Source organism: Chiloscyllium plagiosum, unplaced genomic scaffold (assembly GCF_037043375.1).
Source record: "Chiloscyllium plagiosum isolate Xiang-an unplaced genomic scaffold, Cpla_swu_hap1 HiC_scaffold_8, whole genome shotgun sequence".
In the NCBI taxonomy this organism is placed as follows: Eukaryota; Metazoa; Chordata; class Chondrichthyes; order Orectolobiformes; family Hemiscylliidae; genus Chiloscyllium; species Chiloscyllium plagiosum.
In genome coordinates, this window is record NW_028270146.1 from 72737980 (window position 1) to 72754310 (window position 16331).

General features: G+C 42.2%; 1 protein-coding gene across 15 annotated transcripts in view; it reads left to right on the forward strand.

The window, feature by feature from the left end:
* Window positions 1–16331, forward strand: part of LOC122553704 (alpha-(1,6)-fucosyltransferase) — a 759328-nt gene that overhangs the window by 540567 nt on the left and 202430 nt on the right. The gene's annotated exons all lie outside the window — the stretch shown is intronic.

The following is a 16331-nucleotide window of genomic DNA, read 5'->3' on the forward strand; positions in this document are numbered from 1 at the left end:
TCTACTAGAGACTGAATATCTTTATGTAATGTATTATTTTGGGGCAGAGTGAAAAACCAAGGATCTGTAGACCCTGTTTAAAAAAGAAACGAAAGAACTGTGGATCCAGGAAATCAGAACAAAAGCAGAAATCGCTGGAAAAACTCAGCAGGTCTGGCAGCAGTTTTGGAGAGAAAGTGGAGTTAACATTTTGGGTGCATTGAAGAAGGAGGGTCACTGGACCGGAAACATTAAGTCTGCTTTGCCTGAACAGATGCTGCAGATCTGTTAGTTGAGCCCAGCTCATGGCAAAGTTACTGGAATCTACAATCAGGGACAGCGAGACCGAGTACTAGACATACATGAGGCCAGTCAGAGAATCAGCATCATAAACAACAGGTTGTGTCCGAGTAAAGTAATTGATATTGGTGAGGGAAAAGATGCAGCTAGGAATCTTACTATTTGGATTTTCTGAAGGTATCTGATAAGCTGGTGAGGGAATTGGAAGTAGGAAGCAGTTTGGAAAACAGCGATACTGTCCTTGGATATAACAACTCCAGTTTGGCTGGGGGCTTCAGTTCTTCTTCATGTTTGTCAATAACTTGGATGTGAAATAAAGCATTATCTGTTAAAGTTGGAAGCTGGCAAGGTGACGTACAGTAAGTTGTAACTTGACACAGGAAGGAAGCAAGGTGCAGAGGCACATGGACAAAACTGTGGCATATGGAGTGCAGTGTGGGAAAGTTTAAGTTTGTCCAAATTGGATTTATGGAAGACAAATATGAATATAATCTAACTTGCGATCAGTTAAAAATTACAGACATATAAAAGGGCTATGTACTTAGGTATACAAATCACTCAAAGCTACATAATGTACATGCAAAGTCTAATGTAATGTTGGCCTACGTTCAAGTGGTTTGGAATACAAAGAGTGGAAATTAATGCTTCTGTTGCTTGTTCAAGCCTTATTAGGAGTAACTTACTTCACTTTGAGCAATTCGTCTGAAATAAAGTGTTGGCTTTGGAGTAGGTATAGCACCAGCTCATCAAAGTGAAAGGGTTACATTATAAGAACATGTTCCATGCCCCATTGAGTTGACTAAGTTGAGGAGTGATCTGACCAAAGTGCTTAAAATTATGAATCATCTTAGAAAGTTAAGTATGAAGAAACTCTTTCCTCTGTTGTATGAATCCAGGACATGGCGCAATAATAAAATTGGACCTAAGCCAATCAGCAGTGAAATCAGGAAGCAGTTTTTCAAACGAGGGATGGTGAAGGTTGTCATCATAAAGAGCCATAGTGTCAAAAAGAAGAGAAACAGTCCCCTTGGCCCACCATGTCTGTGCCGACCAACCAACACCAAACTATACTGATCCTGTTTAATTGCACACAGTCTGTAGCCTATTACTGTTATGAACCAGACCAGTCCAGATCATGCTCTGGGTGAGAAAAAAGTATTCTCAGATTTCCTCTAAACCACTGCGTCCTCATCTTACACTTGTACCCTCTCCTATTAAATATGTCCGTCTCATGATCTGAAAAGACTCTCACAATCTACTCTCTCTATGCCTCTCATGATTTTGTATATCTCAATCAGATCTCCCCTCAGCCTCCTCTGCTCTGAAGAAAACAAAGCTAGTCTATTCAGTCTCTCTCAATCCCAGGCATCATCCTGGTGAATCTCCTCAGCCCCCCTCCAATTCAATCATGTCCTTCCAATAGTGTGGCACTCAGAACTGCACACAATATTCCATCTGCAGTCCAGCCAATGCCCTATAAATTTGCTACAAGATTTCCTTGTACCTGTACTCGACATCCCGGCTAATGAAGACAAGTATCCTGAAAGCCGCCTTCATCACCCAATCTACCTGTGCTGACGCCCCTTCAGGGATCTATAGACTTGTATGCCAAGATCCTTTTGATTCTCAGTACTCCCTAAGGACCTATCATTCATTCTTCCTTTATTAGATATGTCAAAATGCATCACCTCATACTTATCAGGATTAAAATCCACCTGCCATTGCTCTGTCCAATTTACTAGTTGATCAACATCAGGTTGTCATCTGAGACCTTTCTGCTCTCTGTCAACAATACCACCAATTTTCATGTCATCTGCCAACTTACTAATTATACCTTTGATGTTGACGTCATAGTTGTTAATGTATGTAGCAAACAGCAAGGGTACCAATACAAAACCCTGTGGTCACATGCTCCCAATGAAAGAAACAACACTCCACCATCAATCTTTTCCTCCTATTTGAAAGCCAGTTTTTGGATATACTTTGCCAATATGGTTTGGATGTAATGGACTCTGAGCTTTTGAACCAGCCTTTCATATGTGATCTTGTCAAAGGCCTTAGTAATGTCCATGTAACACATCAACTACAATGCCCTCATCAATATGTTTCCAAAAACTCTGAGAATTAGTCAGACAGGATCTTCATCCAGCAAATCCATGTTGACTATCCATGATCAATCCTGGCTTTTCCAAGTGTTGGTTAATCTTGTCCCTTGGAATTTTTTCCATCATTTCCTTTCCACTGACGTCAGACTAACTGGTCTGAAATCACCTGGCCTACCCCTACTGCCCTCCTTGAACAAAGGAACTACATTTGTTTTCTTCCAGTTTTCTGTGGCCAGTGAAGTATTAAAGATTAAATATTTGCAAGAGCCCCAGCAACCTCCTCCCTTGCCTCCCATAGCAGCCTGGCACACAACTCGTCAAGCCTTGGGGATTTATGCATCTTTATGCCTGCTAAAAATATTTAATAACTCCTCCTTATTAATCTTAGTATGTCTGCAGCTCTATTACCTGTACTGACGTGGATTTGTTTGCTATGTCACTGAAGGCTGAGATTGTTACGTAAGTTACTTGAGGGTATCAAGGTCTATTGGAGAAAAGATGGGATCATGCAGTTGAGGTAAGAGAGACATATAATCTAATAGGTGCTGGAAAAAGTTCAGTGAGCTGAATGCCTTACTCTTATTGAAAGATCACATTAAAAGCTTGAAGAATATAGTGAAATAAGAACAAAAGTGTTGCCCAGCAACATCTATGGAGGGATGGACAGACCAAACAAAAAACCTCCTTTGCTCCCACAGGTCTGATGGCTTCTGACACAAATATTGACACCCCAAGTCTGCTTAACTACCTGAAGCCAGTCATCGAGTTGTTGCCAGAGAGGAGGCCTTCGTCATTGATAACTCATCACCATTTCGCAGACCAGTCAGTCACTTGTTGGCAGCCAAGCCTCCAATTCCTTGGCTCTAGGTGGTCTATAACTTGGCTTTTCCCACTGCTTAAAGCAACAATGGTGTAACTTCTTATGAGTTTCTGGTCATTTACTTTTAATATAGTGCAGTAATATTCCAACTATCCTTGGCTTTAAAATCATACCCATTCCCATTTCAATTCAGAATAAAAAATACAGGAAAATAAAAAGAGATGGTCTTGAAAGAATGGTGATAGGAGGGTGGGGGGTGGGGTTGGTGGGGAGGTGAAGAGAGATGTGTTTGACTGTGGCATCTTGTTGGAGGTGAAAGAAATAGCAGAGGATGACACTTTGAATGGAGAAGCTGCTGGAATAGAAAGTGAGGATCAAGGAGGGAGGGGAAAGAGTAGAGGCAGAAGAGAGGAACGTGGGCCAGGCGTGACTGAGGGCTCTGTTAACCATGGTGGGGGCTCGTTTGAGGGAAAAGAAAAACATGTTCGAGGTCCTCCTGAGCAAGGTGGCATTGGCTGAAATAATGTGATGGAGAAACTGGAAGAATGGAATGGAGTCATTATCGGAAGCAAGCTGTAAGTAAGTGGATTCAAGGTAATTGTGAGAGTTGGAGGGTATGTAGTGGATATTGGATATCTCATTCCCAGAAATGGAAGCAAAGATGTCCAGGAAGTGTAGGAGAAAGTCTGAGGTGGACCTGGTGAAAGTGAGAAAAGGATGGAAACTTGAAGCGAATTTAATTCATTTTTCACATTTCCAAATGAAGAGCAGGGAGGTGCATTGATACAGTCATTGATGTACCAGAGAAAGAGTCAGGACAAAGAACATTCCACATACCTACCATAATTGGCACTCCAAAATAAACTAAAAACTGAGGATGCAGGAGATCCGAAACAAAAACAGAGATTGCTGGCGAAACTCTGTGGGGAAGAAATAGAATTAATGTTTCGAGTCCAGGGATCCTTCTAAAAGGTTACTGGACTTGAAATGTTAACTCTGCCAGACCTGCTGAGTTTCTCCAGCAATTTCTGTTTTTATAGCTGCGTCTCATGTGGGTACCCATAGCCACACCTTTGACTTGGAGACCGTAAGATACTTTCAGAGAGAAATTATTCAAGGTGAGGAAAAAAAGTAAGCAAGATCAAGGAGATCGGTGAAGGATGTGGACTGTTCAGGTAAGAAACAGAGAGCTTTCTGTCCTGATGGGGAAGATGTAGAGAGGAGTTGCACTTCCATAGTGAAGATCTGCTGGGGCTAGGAAAGTTGCAACTGTGGAATTGACATGAAATGACACAAGAATCAGAAATGTAAGTGGAGATTGTAGATAAGGAGAAATGAGTTCAGTTGGGCAGGAGCAGCCTTAACCAATGGGTCTGCCAGAGCAATTCTATTTGTGAGTTTTGGAAGAAGGTGGTGGTTGGGACCGTGTGTGGGTGGGGAACTAAAAAGTGGGACACTGTTTAGGGATGATGTCAATAATCTTCTTGGAACAATGACTTGAACTTCAGTGCTGGGACCATGTTCTAGGGCAAGATAAGAAGAAGTGTCTAAGGTTTTGTGTTCAACCTGTGGTAGAGATCAATATACCAGACATCAATAGGCACCATCCTTATCAGGAAGATTGATAAAGTTAGGGGAAAGTCAGAGATGGAATCAGGTCTGCTAGGGTGGAGGCCCGAGCACATTAAAGAACGAAAGGTTTCATGATGCCATAGCCAAAAAGATGAATATGAATATCGTGAAGAAACAGAGGTTGTGTCTGAATGAGACACGAGTTATTGCGGTAAAATCCATCTGAATGCAATATGAAGCGATAAATAGAGAAACAAGATAGTAAAACCCAAAAGAGGAGTAGATTTCCATGGGTTGAGGTCAAAGGGAAAGGTGGATGAGAAGTAAAGGCTGGGATGTAGTTCTCAGGGATTGAACCCCTGTACTGTCTCCATGCCTTCGATCACACCTTTCAGATGCCCCTTCCAGCCAACAAACCAATCATATTTTTATTGTCTCCAGGAAGGACGTTTGTTGGCATGTTCATCAAGTTAATGCCAACTCTGGCAGATTGATATTCATCAACTGCCTTCCCTAACTCCTACCATAACTCCTCTCAGACCAGTACATTCTGCCCATCAACCCACTCTCTCACTAGATGCTACCTGACCTACTGAGTTCCTCTAACATGCTGTATTTGTATTTCAGGTATCTGCTGTGTTTTGCTTTGGTTCTAGAAGACAATGACACGGATTGTGAATTGTTCCTTCCTAATGGAAGCATTGACTGTGTGTTAGTGCGCAAAATGACGTGCAGTTTTCATCTGGCTGTGAATGATTCAATGCCACCTCTAAGTTACAAAGAGAAAGCTGCCATTATTCAGAAGCTAAGGCAAGCAGCAGCCAGTCTCCAAACTGGCAAATTGCACTGAATTCTTTATCATATTTCCGATACATTACCCCCATTTTCTTTGGTAAATTACACCAAATGACCTGAGGGGAAAAAAAATCTTTGCTAACTAGCCAAAGCTTGACAGTTGATTTGAGGAGAAAGTGGTTGGTTTTCTCTGATAGCCTGAAACACATGAAGATGTGTGGTGCCAAGATTGCAAAATATTATCGGAGAGAAGCCAAAGCCAAATGGGTGGAGTGGAAGATTCTTGCTCCCCAATTCAGTGGAGCTGACTGTTATTTCCCTTCATCAATTTTGTAATTTATGCATTAAATGCCTTCCCAATAGTTCTAAGGGCTGGGGCTTGAAGTACGGTTGCAGTTAATATGGCTACTTTGATTTTATTTGGTTATTTGGACTAAGTATTTTTGTGGTACCAACATAAACTGCTAAGTCCAGTGGAACTCACTAAACTAAACTCCATTGACATGCACAGTTTCTGAAGAAGTTAGAAATCCCTTGTTCCATAATACCAACATTCCTGATGAAGAACTTATGCCCGAAACATCGATTCTCCTGCTCCTCGGATGCTGCCTGACCTGCTGTGCTTTTCCAGCGCCACACTTTTCGACTCTGATCTCCAGCATCTGTAGTCCTCATTTTCTCCGTAATACTAAGGATGAGTTGGACAGCTCTCGCCGATCCAACCGTGTGCTGAAAACTATCAGATATAACTAAAAACATGACAAACCTGGTACAGTTTATCCCTACTTTTATTTCAATAGAAGCTGTCTGTGTTCCTTCAGGAACGAGTTTCGTAATTGTAACATCTTTCCAGTAGTTAAGTCCGCTTTAATACCATTGTATTAACCAGTCAATCAACAAAACCATTCACAACTGGATGAATCAATGCAGAATCAATATACCCTTTTATGCACATCAGGAAGGATTAGAGTGAATGGTATGGACACATGTAACTTGAAAGCATGTAAGGCAAGTCAGAAATTCAATGAAATGTTCTGCATTTCTCTGGACGTGTACAGCTGCAGTCGCACAGAATATTTGACACAACTAAGGCCAAATCTTACATCTTCCTCCTGAACAGCAATCTTGGGAGTGCAAACCTCATGTTGTCTGCAGCAGTTTAAGCAGAAAGTTCTTGACATTCTTTCCCTAATGTCAGAAGTCACACGACACCAGGTTATAATCCAAAAGAACTTGGAAAAGGAGCAGCCCTCCGAAAGCTTGTGATTCCAAATAAACCTGTTGGGCTATAACCTCGTGTCGTGTGACTTCTGACCTAGTCCAGTTCAGTCCAACACTGGCACCTCCACATCATGGCTATTTTCTGTAAGGCTCCTATAGATTTGATTTAGACAGTAAGTGCCACTTGTATCAGTCATACTGAGAAACCAAGAACCAATTAAAAGCAGAGAGATTTGTCAGTAATTTTGTAAGAACTTGCTAAATAGCTTGCCCTAATTAGTGAGATAGTTGGCTTTTCCAGCCCTGACACATGGGAAAAGCATAACAATTTGTTTAATTTCCATTTGTCTAAGTGGATTTGTCATAACACTTCAGGTAAGAGAAATGGCGCTGGGAGTTGTATGTTTTCCTTATCCTCACTGCTGCTAGCCCTTTTCCTCTCCACTCTCAAGCTGTTCTGACAGGAAGGGGATTTTGTTTCAGATGGAATTATTGAAGCATTATTTGCCTGTTCTGATCCTTGTATATTTAGTCCCCTTGCAAGATTAGTACAGAACCTCCTAAACTACAGTTTCTGGGAAGCCGGAGTACTGTTGTGATGCTTAACTGCTAAATAGACATTCTTAACCAGCCAATCCTTTAAAGCTTCTCACATTCAGGAAGGAGAAAGCACACCCAGAGTGAGAGACAACCTCAGTGAGCATGTCATCTGGGAATTTAGAGGTAGTGTCCGAATACAACTGGTAAACATTTCTTTCCTTTCTCTATTTTAAGAGTTTCAACTTCAGTTGTCTCATGAGAATGTTAAGAAGATGAATGGCTGTTAGAGTTTAAAAGGTTGAGGGGAGATCTAACAGAAACTTAGAAGATAATGCACGGGTTAGAAAGGGTGAACGCTGGGAAATTGTTTCCGTTCAGTGGGGAGACTAGGACCCATGGGCGCAGCCTTAGAATTAGAGGGGGTTAATTTAGAATGGAAATGAGGAGACATTTCTTCAGCCAGAGAGTGGTGGGCCTGTGGAATTCATTGCTATGGAGCTCAGTGGAGGCTGGGACATTAAATGTCTGCAAGGCAGAGATTGATAAATTCTTGAACTCGCAAGGAATTAAGGGCTACGGGGTGAGTGTGAGTGAGTCAAGTTGAAATGCCCATCGGCCATGATTAAATGTTGGAGTGGACTCGATGGGCCGAATTACCATACTTCCACTCCTCTGTCTTATGGTCGAAGATAGCTGACTGATGGGCAGTCAGTCACCTGAAGCCTGAACATTTAAAAACAATTTAGGTAAATACATTAATAATAAATGCTTGAAGGGATAGGGGCCACATTCTAGCAGATGGGACTAGTTTAGTTTTGGATTACGCTCGGCATAGACTGACAGGACCAAAGGATCTGTTCCTGTGCTCTATGAATCTGTGAATAAGGCCTTCAAAGGTATTAATTGCTACTGAAGTTTAACTAGTGTGAGTTATCACAACTCACCTCAGCTTGTTTTAAAGGATGATGTAGAGATGCCGGAGTTGGACTGGGGTGGACAAGGTCTAGGATCAGATTATAGTCCAACAGGTCTATTTGAAATCGAAAGCTTTTGGAGTTCAACTACTGGTGAAGGAACAAAGCTCTAAAAGCTTGCAATTTCAAATAAACCTGTTGGACTATAACCCAGTGTTGTTTGATTTTTGACCCTATTTAAGAGAGGGCCTGTTGAAAGTGCACCATCAGGAAGGAGAATTCTATCCAGTGAGACAGTCTGAGTGAGTATACAGTTTGGGGAATTTGGAGGGAATGTGGGAATTTGGTGCAGATGGGGGGGGTGGGGGGATGAGTTGCCTTTTGCTTACTTTTTTTGGCTTAGACTTTGTAAAATTTTTAACAGGATAAATTAAAGCTCAGCCTCAAGGGCTGAGGGCAAAAGGGTGGTTAGCACTGCTGCCTCACAACGCCAGAGACCAAGCTTCGATTCCAGCCTCAGGTGAGTGGTGGAGTTCACACAATCTCCCAGTGTCTGGGTTTTCTCCGTCTGCTCTGGTTTCTTCCCACAGTTCAGAGATGTGCAGGTTAGGTGAATTGGCCATAGTGTTCAGTGATGTGTCGGTTAAGTGCATTAGTCAGACCACAACAACACGACGGTTGGAGGAAGAGCACCTCATCTTCCGCCTAGGAACCCTCCAACCACAAGGGATGAACTCGGATTTCACCAGTTTCCTCATTTCCCCTCCCCCCACCTTGTCTCAGTCAAATCCATCAAACTCAGCACCGCCTTCACAACCTGCAATCTTCTTCCTGACCTCTCCGCCCCCACCCCAGTCTGACCTATCACCCTCACCTTGACCTCTTTCCACCTATCGCATTTACGACGCCCCTCCCCCAAGTCCCTCCTCCCTACCTTTTATCTTAGCCTGCTGGACACGCTTTCCTCATTCCTGAAGAAGGGCTTATGCCCGAAACGTCGATTCTCCTGTTCCCTGGATGCTGCCTGACCTGCTGCGCTTTTCCAGCAACACATTTTCAGCACTAGTCATGGAAGATGTCAGGTTGTAGGGTAGGGGAATGGGTCTGGGTGGGATACTCTTGGGAGGATTGGTGTGGGTCTGTTGGGCCTAATGGCCTGTTGCCACACAGGGATTCTAATGTATAAAATGTAAATTCACCTGGTTGGCTGTAACTACTAGTTTGACTATCCGTTATGTTACTTTCAGACTGAAGGTAAATAGGAGCAATATTTACAGGCTACCAACTAAAAGACCAGAATTAATATTTTGAAAATCAGATAAGAACAACGTAATTAAAATAAAGATGCAGAGCCAGGTGATGTGTTGTACCTGCATCATGTGGGAGCTGGTGGACCCTGTTCTGGTTCGTAGTGACTACATCTGTAGCAAATCTTGTTTTCTTAAAAAGCTCTGGCTGAGAGTTATTAATCTGGGGTCTGACCTTCAAATATGTGGCATAGTCGGGGACAGGAAAAATTACCTGGAGGCTGTTTTTCAGGAGGCAATCACACTCCTTGGATTAACAACTTCGAATTTGGTCAGCGGTCAGGGACAGGAGGGTATAACTACAAGTGAGGCAGGTCGATGGATCCAGGAGGTAGTGCTGAAGGAGCATTAGCCCTTGAGCTTGTCTAATGCATCTTCCTCCCTGTGTGAATGAGATTGGGAGCTGTGAGGAGGATAAGCAAACTGATAAAGTTCCAAGGGACTGTGTTAAGAGGGACCATTCAATGGAGGGGAGAGAAGAGAAATGTAGTTGTAATCCAGGATGGTATAGTCAGGGGAATAGACACTGTTTCTGTGACCAGGATCAAGAGTCTTGAAGGCTCTGTTGCTGTCTGGTGCCCAGGTTTAGAATCTCTCATCTGACCGCAGAGGAATTTAGAGTGGGGAGGGGTACAATGTTGTTACCATGGTCCAGCCAGATAAGTAGGAAGAGGAAAGAGATTCTGTTGAGGAACTGAGAGTAGCTAGAGGCCAAATTAAAAAGCAGAACTGAAAAGGAAGTAATTTCTGGATTACTGTCTGAGTCGCAAGCTAATTGGTACAGGGTCAACAAGACAAGAGAGATAAACAGGGGATTCAAAGATTGGTGTGGGAGAAACCGGTTCTAATTCATGGAACATTGGCACCAATACTGGGGAAAGCTGGAGCTATTCCAATGGGACAGGGTCCACCTGAATTCTGTTGGGACCTGAGTCCTGCTGAGTCGCACAAGCCGGGCTGTGGATGGGGCATTAAATTAAATAGTTGGGAGGGGGTTCAGTTGCATGGGAAATTATAGAAAAAGTTAGAAGGTGGAGTCAGAAGGTCTCAGCAGAAGTTAAAGTTTCCAGGATATATGGTTGGGCAGAGAGTATGGATAGAGTCAGGAATCTTACTTGAACTTAACAGCTCAGCAGCCAACTATGAGAAGATGACCAGTCAATGGAGGACTGAGGGTGTTGCATTCAAATGCACGCAATATGTAAAACAAGATAAATGAGCTAACAGTGCAGATCGGAAGCAGGAAATATGATGATGTGGGTTGTAAGGGGATCAGGGCTAAGAACTAAATATCCAAAGATACACATCCTATTGAAAGGACAGGTAGATGAGCAGAGGAAACAGGGTTGCCTGAAGTGATACAGAATCTCTGGGTAGAATTTAGGAATCACAAATGAGAAAAGATCTTGATCGGAGCTGTGTACAGGCCTCCTAGCAGTAGTCAGGATGTGGGGAAAAAAAATAAATCAAGAGATAGAAAAGGCATGTAAAAAAGGCACTGTTATAATAAGCATAGGCAACTTCAATATGCTGGTGGACTGGGAAAATCAGATTGGTAATGGATCTCAAGAAGAGGAATTCGTGGAAAGTCTCTGAGAAGTTTTTGTTTTGGAGCCTACGAGGGAACAGGCAGTTCTGGATTGGATGATGTGCAACGAGGCAGACTTGATTAGGGAGCTTCATGTGAAGGTACCTCGAACAGTCAATGATAGAATTCACCTTGGAGTTTGAGAGGGAGAAGCTGGAATCAGATGTAATGATATTATAATTGAGTAAAGGTAACTACAAAGACGTGAGGGAGGAGCTGGCCAGAGTTGATTGGAAGAGGAGCCCAGCAGGGAAGACATTGGAGCGGAACTGGCAGGAGTGTCTGGGGATTAATTAAGGAAGCAAAGCAGAATTTCATCCCCAGAAAGAATAAACATACAGAGGGGAGGATGAGGCAGGTGTGGCTGACCATGGAGGTCAGGGACAGCATAAAAGCAAAAGAAACAATATACAATATGGTGAAGATCAGTGGGAAACGAGAGAATTGTGAAGCCTTTATAATCCAACAGAGGATTTTTTTAAAAAATAAAAGCAAAAGTCAGGGTGAAGATGAAATATGACAGTAAGCTAGCTTGTAATATAAAAGAAGATTGCAAGAGTTTTGTTGAATTCGTTAAGAAAGGTAAGAGTTGACAGTGAACCACTGGAAAATGAGGCTAAAGCAGTTGTAATGGGGAACAAAACAATGGCGCATGAACTGAATTGGTACTTTGCATCAGTTTTCACAGTGGAAGACACCAGCAGCATACCAGAACTTCAAGAGAGTCTGGGGGCCGAAATGAGTGCAGTGGCCATCACTAAGGAAAAGGTTCTGGGGAAACAACTGAAAGATCTGAAGATGGATCAATCACTGAGGCCAGATGGACTACAACTCCAGGGTTCTGAAGAAGATAGCTGAACAGATTATAAAGACATTGTTGGTGATCTTTCAGGAATGACTGGAGTCATAGATGGTCTAGATGACTGGAAATGGCTAATGTAATACCTCTGTTTAAGAAGAGGGAGGCAGAAGACAGGAAATTATAGGTTGATTAGCTGACCATGGTTTTTGCTAAGATTTAAGTTTTTCTTATGAAGGATAACACTGAGGATTACTTAGAACTGCATGGTAAAATATGCTGATTCAGCACAGCTTCATCAAGGGAAGGTCATGTCTGACAAATCTGTTGGAATTCTTTGAGGAATTAATGAACAAGTCAGACAAAAGAGAGCCAGAGAATGTGATTTATCCAGAAGGCCTTTGACAAGATACCATACAGGAGGCTGCTAAATGAGACAAGAGCCTGTGGTGTCAGTGGCAAGGTTTTGGCATGGATAGAGGATTGGCTGACTAGCAGAAGGCAGAGATTGGAGATAAAGGGATATTTTCAGGATGGCAGCTGGTGACTAGTGGAATATCACAGCGGTTGGAACCACAGCCATTCATATTATACATTAATGATCTGGATGAAAGAACTAAAGGCCTTGTTACTAAATTTGAAGGTGACACAAAAATAAGTAGAGGGGCTAGGAGTATTCAGGGACCAGGGAGTCTGCAGATGGATTTGGACAGGCTAGGATAGTGGACAAAGAAGTGGCAGATGGAAAAATGTGGGAGAGTGTGAGGTTATGTACTTTGGTAAAAAGAATACAGATATCGACTCTTCTATAAATGGGGTCAGACTTTGGAAATCCGAAGCACAAAGGGACTTGAGAAACCTTGTTCAGAATTTTCTTAAGGTTAACAGGCATATTTAGTTGGCAGTTTGGTAAAGCAAATGCAACATTGACATTCAAGATTACAAGAATACAAATGCAAACATATACTGCTGAGGCTGGATAAGGTTCTGGAATTCGGAATATTGTGAGCAGTTTTGGACCCCATATGGTCGGAAGGATGTGCTTCTGTTGGAGGGGATCCAGAGGAAGTTTACAAGAACTATCCCGAGATTGAAGGGTTTGTCTAATGAAGAGCATTTGAAACCCCGGGTCTGTACTTGATGGGTTTAAAGGGTGAGGGGCAATCTGATGGAAATTTACAGAATACGGAGAGTCGAAAGTCTGCATAGGGAAGATGACTCCACCAGTAAGAGAGACTAGAACCCAAGGGCACAGCCTTAAGGTAAAAGAACAATGCTTTCGAACAGAGGTGAGGAGGATTTTCTTCAGTCAGAGGGTTTTGAATCTGTGGAACTCACTGCTGTAGAAGGCTATGGTGGCCGAGTCATTGTGTATATTTAAGAAAAATAGAGATCGATTGGTTGGTAAAAGAGTTGAAGATTACAAGAAGAAGGCAGCACAAGGGGGTTGAGAAACATCAGCAATGATTAAATGGTGGGGCAGATTTGACGGGCGAAATGGCCCAATTCCTCTCTGATTTCTGATGGTCCTAATGCCTCTGTCCCAAAGAGGCAAATCCAGGTAAACCTGTATGCCTTTGTAAACTTGCAAGGTTAATTAGAGGGTGTTTGTCATTTTATAGGTTAGGTGAACAGTTTTCATTTTAATATTCATTAGTATCTGTAACCAAATGTATACGCTTGGAGGCATGATGTATAGGTATGTGGTCAGTCATGGCTTATTTTCTCTGATAGTAGTGGGTAATTCCTTGACAGAACCTTCCTGTATAGAACAGAATTACACTTCACTAAACTTTAAACAGTCAGGTTGACCATACTGCCATTTATAATTGAAAGCACAATTCAAAGACAAAATCCTTCTAACCATAGTTGGTTTTCTCTTGGTGAAAATCAGCACTTAGATGCAACTTCCATAAAACTCGGAGAAGATTAACCATGATTTGATTTTTCTGTCACTTGAGATGAATTTTAAGCAATTGAACGAATGTAGCTCAAATGTGATTTGCTGTAATACCACGCTGGTGACCACTGCAGCACATATTATACCTTCACTATTTTGTATTTGTATTCATTTTCTCTGGTCACAGGGATACATTGAGTTTGTCATGTGTTTTTAAATCCTCAGGCATTCCTGTCTTACCAGCACCATTGTGTCAAATCACTTCTTTGTTAAATGTTCACAAAATGTTTCCATGTTCAGTTCAAGCCGCCTTTTTGATTTGAAAGAGGAGTTTATTGGAAGGTTCAATGGGATCAATGGTGCCCCTTAACCAGTGGATCAGGATGCAATCTTGTCACGAATACTGGAATGAAAGTTTCCAATATCTGTGAGTAACTTGTCAAACTTTGAGGTCAGAAAGATATTGCTAGCATAAGGAGTGAAAATCGTAATGTGTTTGAATGTATATTGTTGAAGTTGGTAAAATCACTATAATCTTACTGGACTCTGTCATGAGTGGAGGATGACTGGTGATGATTTACCCTGAGGGTCACTACCCCCTCAGGCGAGAGGATGTCGAGGAAGAGAGTTTTTCATGGTAACCTCAGTTAGTGCGGGAATAGAACTCATGCTGTTGGTGACACTTTGTATCTCAAACTAGCCATCCAGCCAAGTCAGGAGCGGTCTGTCCTGATTTGGTTTCCTCTTGACACAGTGATATCAGTGGAAGCGTAGTTTAGTCTTCATTGAGAACCACCATGGAAATGAACAGATATATTCATGAGCAAATGTCCAGATTCTTGCAGAGCTCCAAGTTTTAACGCTATTGCACTGTAAAAGAAATTTAAATGTAACATCTAACAGAAACCAATGAACAATGCAATTCATATTCACCGAAAATGCTGATTGTTCATCTTGTGGTGATGCGTTGAAATGTTCATATGAAGTTTCAGTGGACATTCTGATTGCTTTTTCCCAGAAGTATTAAAATTTATCTCTTGTGGATTTGCACAGGATTAGTCAGGTGAAACTAATTACAACGTAATTGAGAATAAAATCAAGTTGTTAGTTGATTGGTTGCCATTTTGGATTTGCTGCAACTTAATGAATGCACAATACTGAAGTGCTGTGTTTGCATTTTCATGCCAATCATTAATTTGCACCTATATCATGGCTACTTTCTGATTATAATTAAATCACTTTGTCATTTGGAAACTGTAAACAAGATTCTCCTGTTTAAGCAGGAAATTATGTCAGGAGCTTAAACACGATTGCACAGTTGCAATGAAAATAAATTCTGCTCACTCAGAAAGTATTTCCAAGTGTTCAATAAAACAAGAATAACCCTTATGAGATAACCTGTAAAACTGCTCCCAGTAGTACAAATTACTACTCTATCTCAAAATGTATCTGGCTGCAGGCTGCAGAATCTTGTCTGCCTGGCAGGTTCACACACCATTCATACTATGCTGTAGAGGTTTCCTTAAAAAATATGGTAGTGTTTCATGCCTTAAGTGGGAATAAGAAAGTGTAGACATTAAAGGAAACTCTCTGGCCAAAATGATAGATAAATGCAATTTATTATCTACCACTGGTCTGGTAACGTGCAATCAGTATTTTCAGTTAAACTTATTTGAAGGTTGATGAGGACACAGTGTTACCTTGCAAAATCAAAATTGCAAAGTCAGTTTGTTTATCTTTTGTGAAATGCTTTGGGACACTTAAGGACATTTTTTGGGCATGTGAAAGCTGCTGTAATTTATTTTCTTTATCTTGGAGCTGTCTGAATAGAGCACATGTCATACGTGAGCTTGTTTAAATATTGCTTGTTGAGAGCAACATATTGCAGTGCATGAGATTGTGCTTTAACATAGAACATATAGAACATAGAACAATACAGCACAGAACAGGCCCTTCGGCCCACGATGTTGTGCAACCGCAGGAGGTGCAAGACTTGCGCCCACACCTCCCCCCTCACCTCCCTCCAAGGCCCCAAAGGAAACTTCCATATCCGCCACAGATTCACCTGCACCTCCACACACATCATCTATTGCATCCTCTGCACCCGATGTGGCCTCCTCTATATTGGGGAGACAGGCCGCCTACTTGCGGAGCATTTCAGAGAACACCTCTGGGACACCCGGACCAACCAACCCAACCACCCTGTGGCTCAACACTTCAACTCCCCCTCCCACTCCACCAAGGATATGCAGGTCTTTGGACTCCTCCATCGCCAGACCACAACAACACGATGGTTGGAGGAAGAGCGCCTCATCTTCCGCCTAGGAACCCTCCAACCACAAGGGATGAACTCGGATTTCACCAGTTTCCTCATTTCCCCTCCCCCCGCCTTGTCTCAGTCAAATCCATCAAACTCAGCACCACCTTCCTAACCTGCAATCTTCTTCCTGACCTCTCCACCCCCACCCCAGTCTGACCTATCACCCTCACC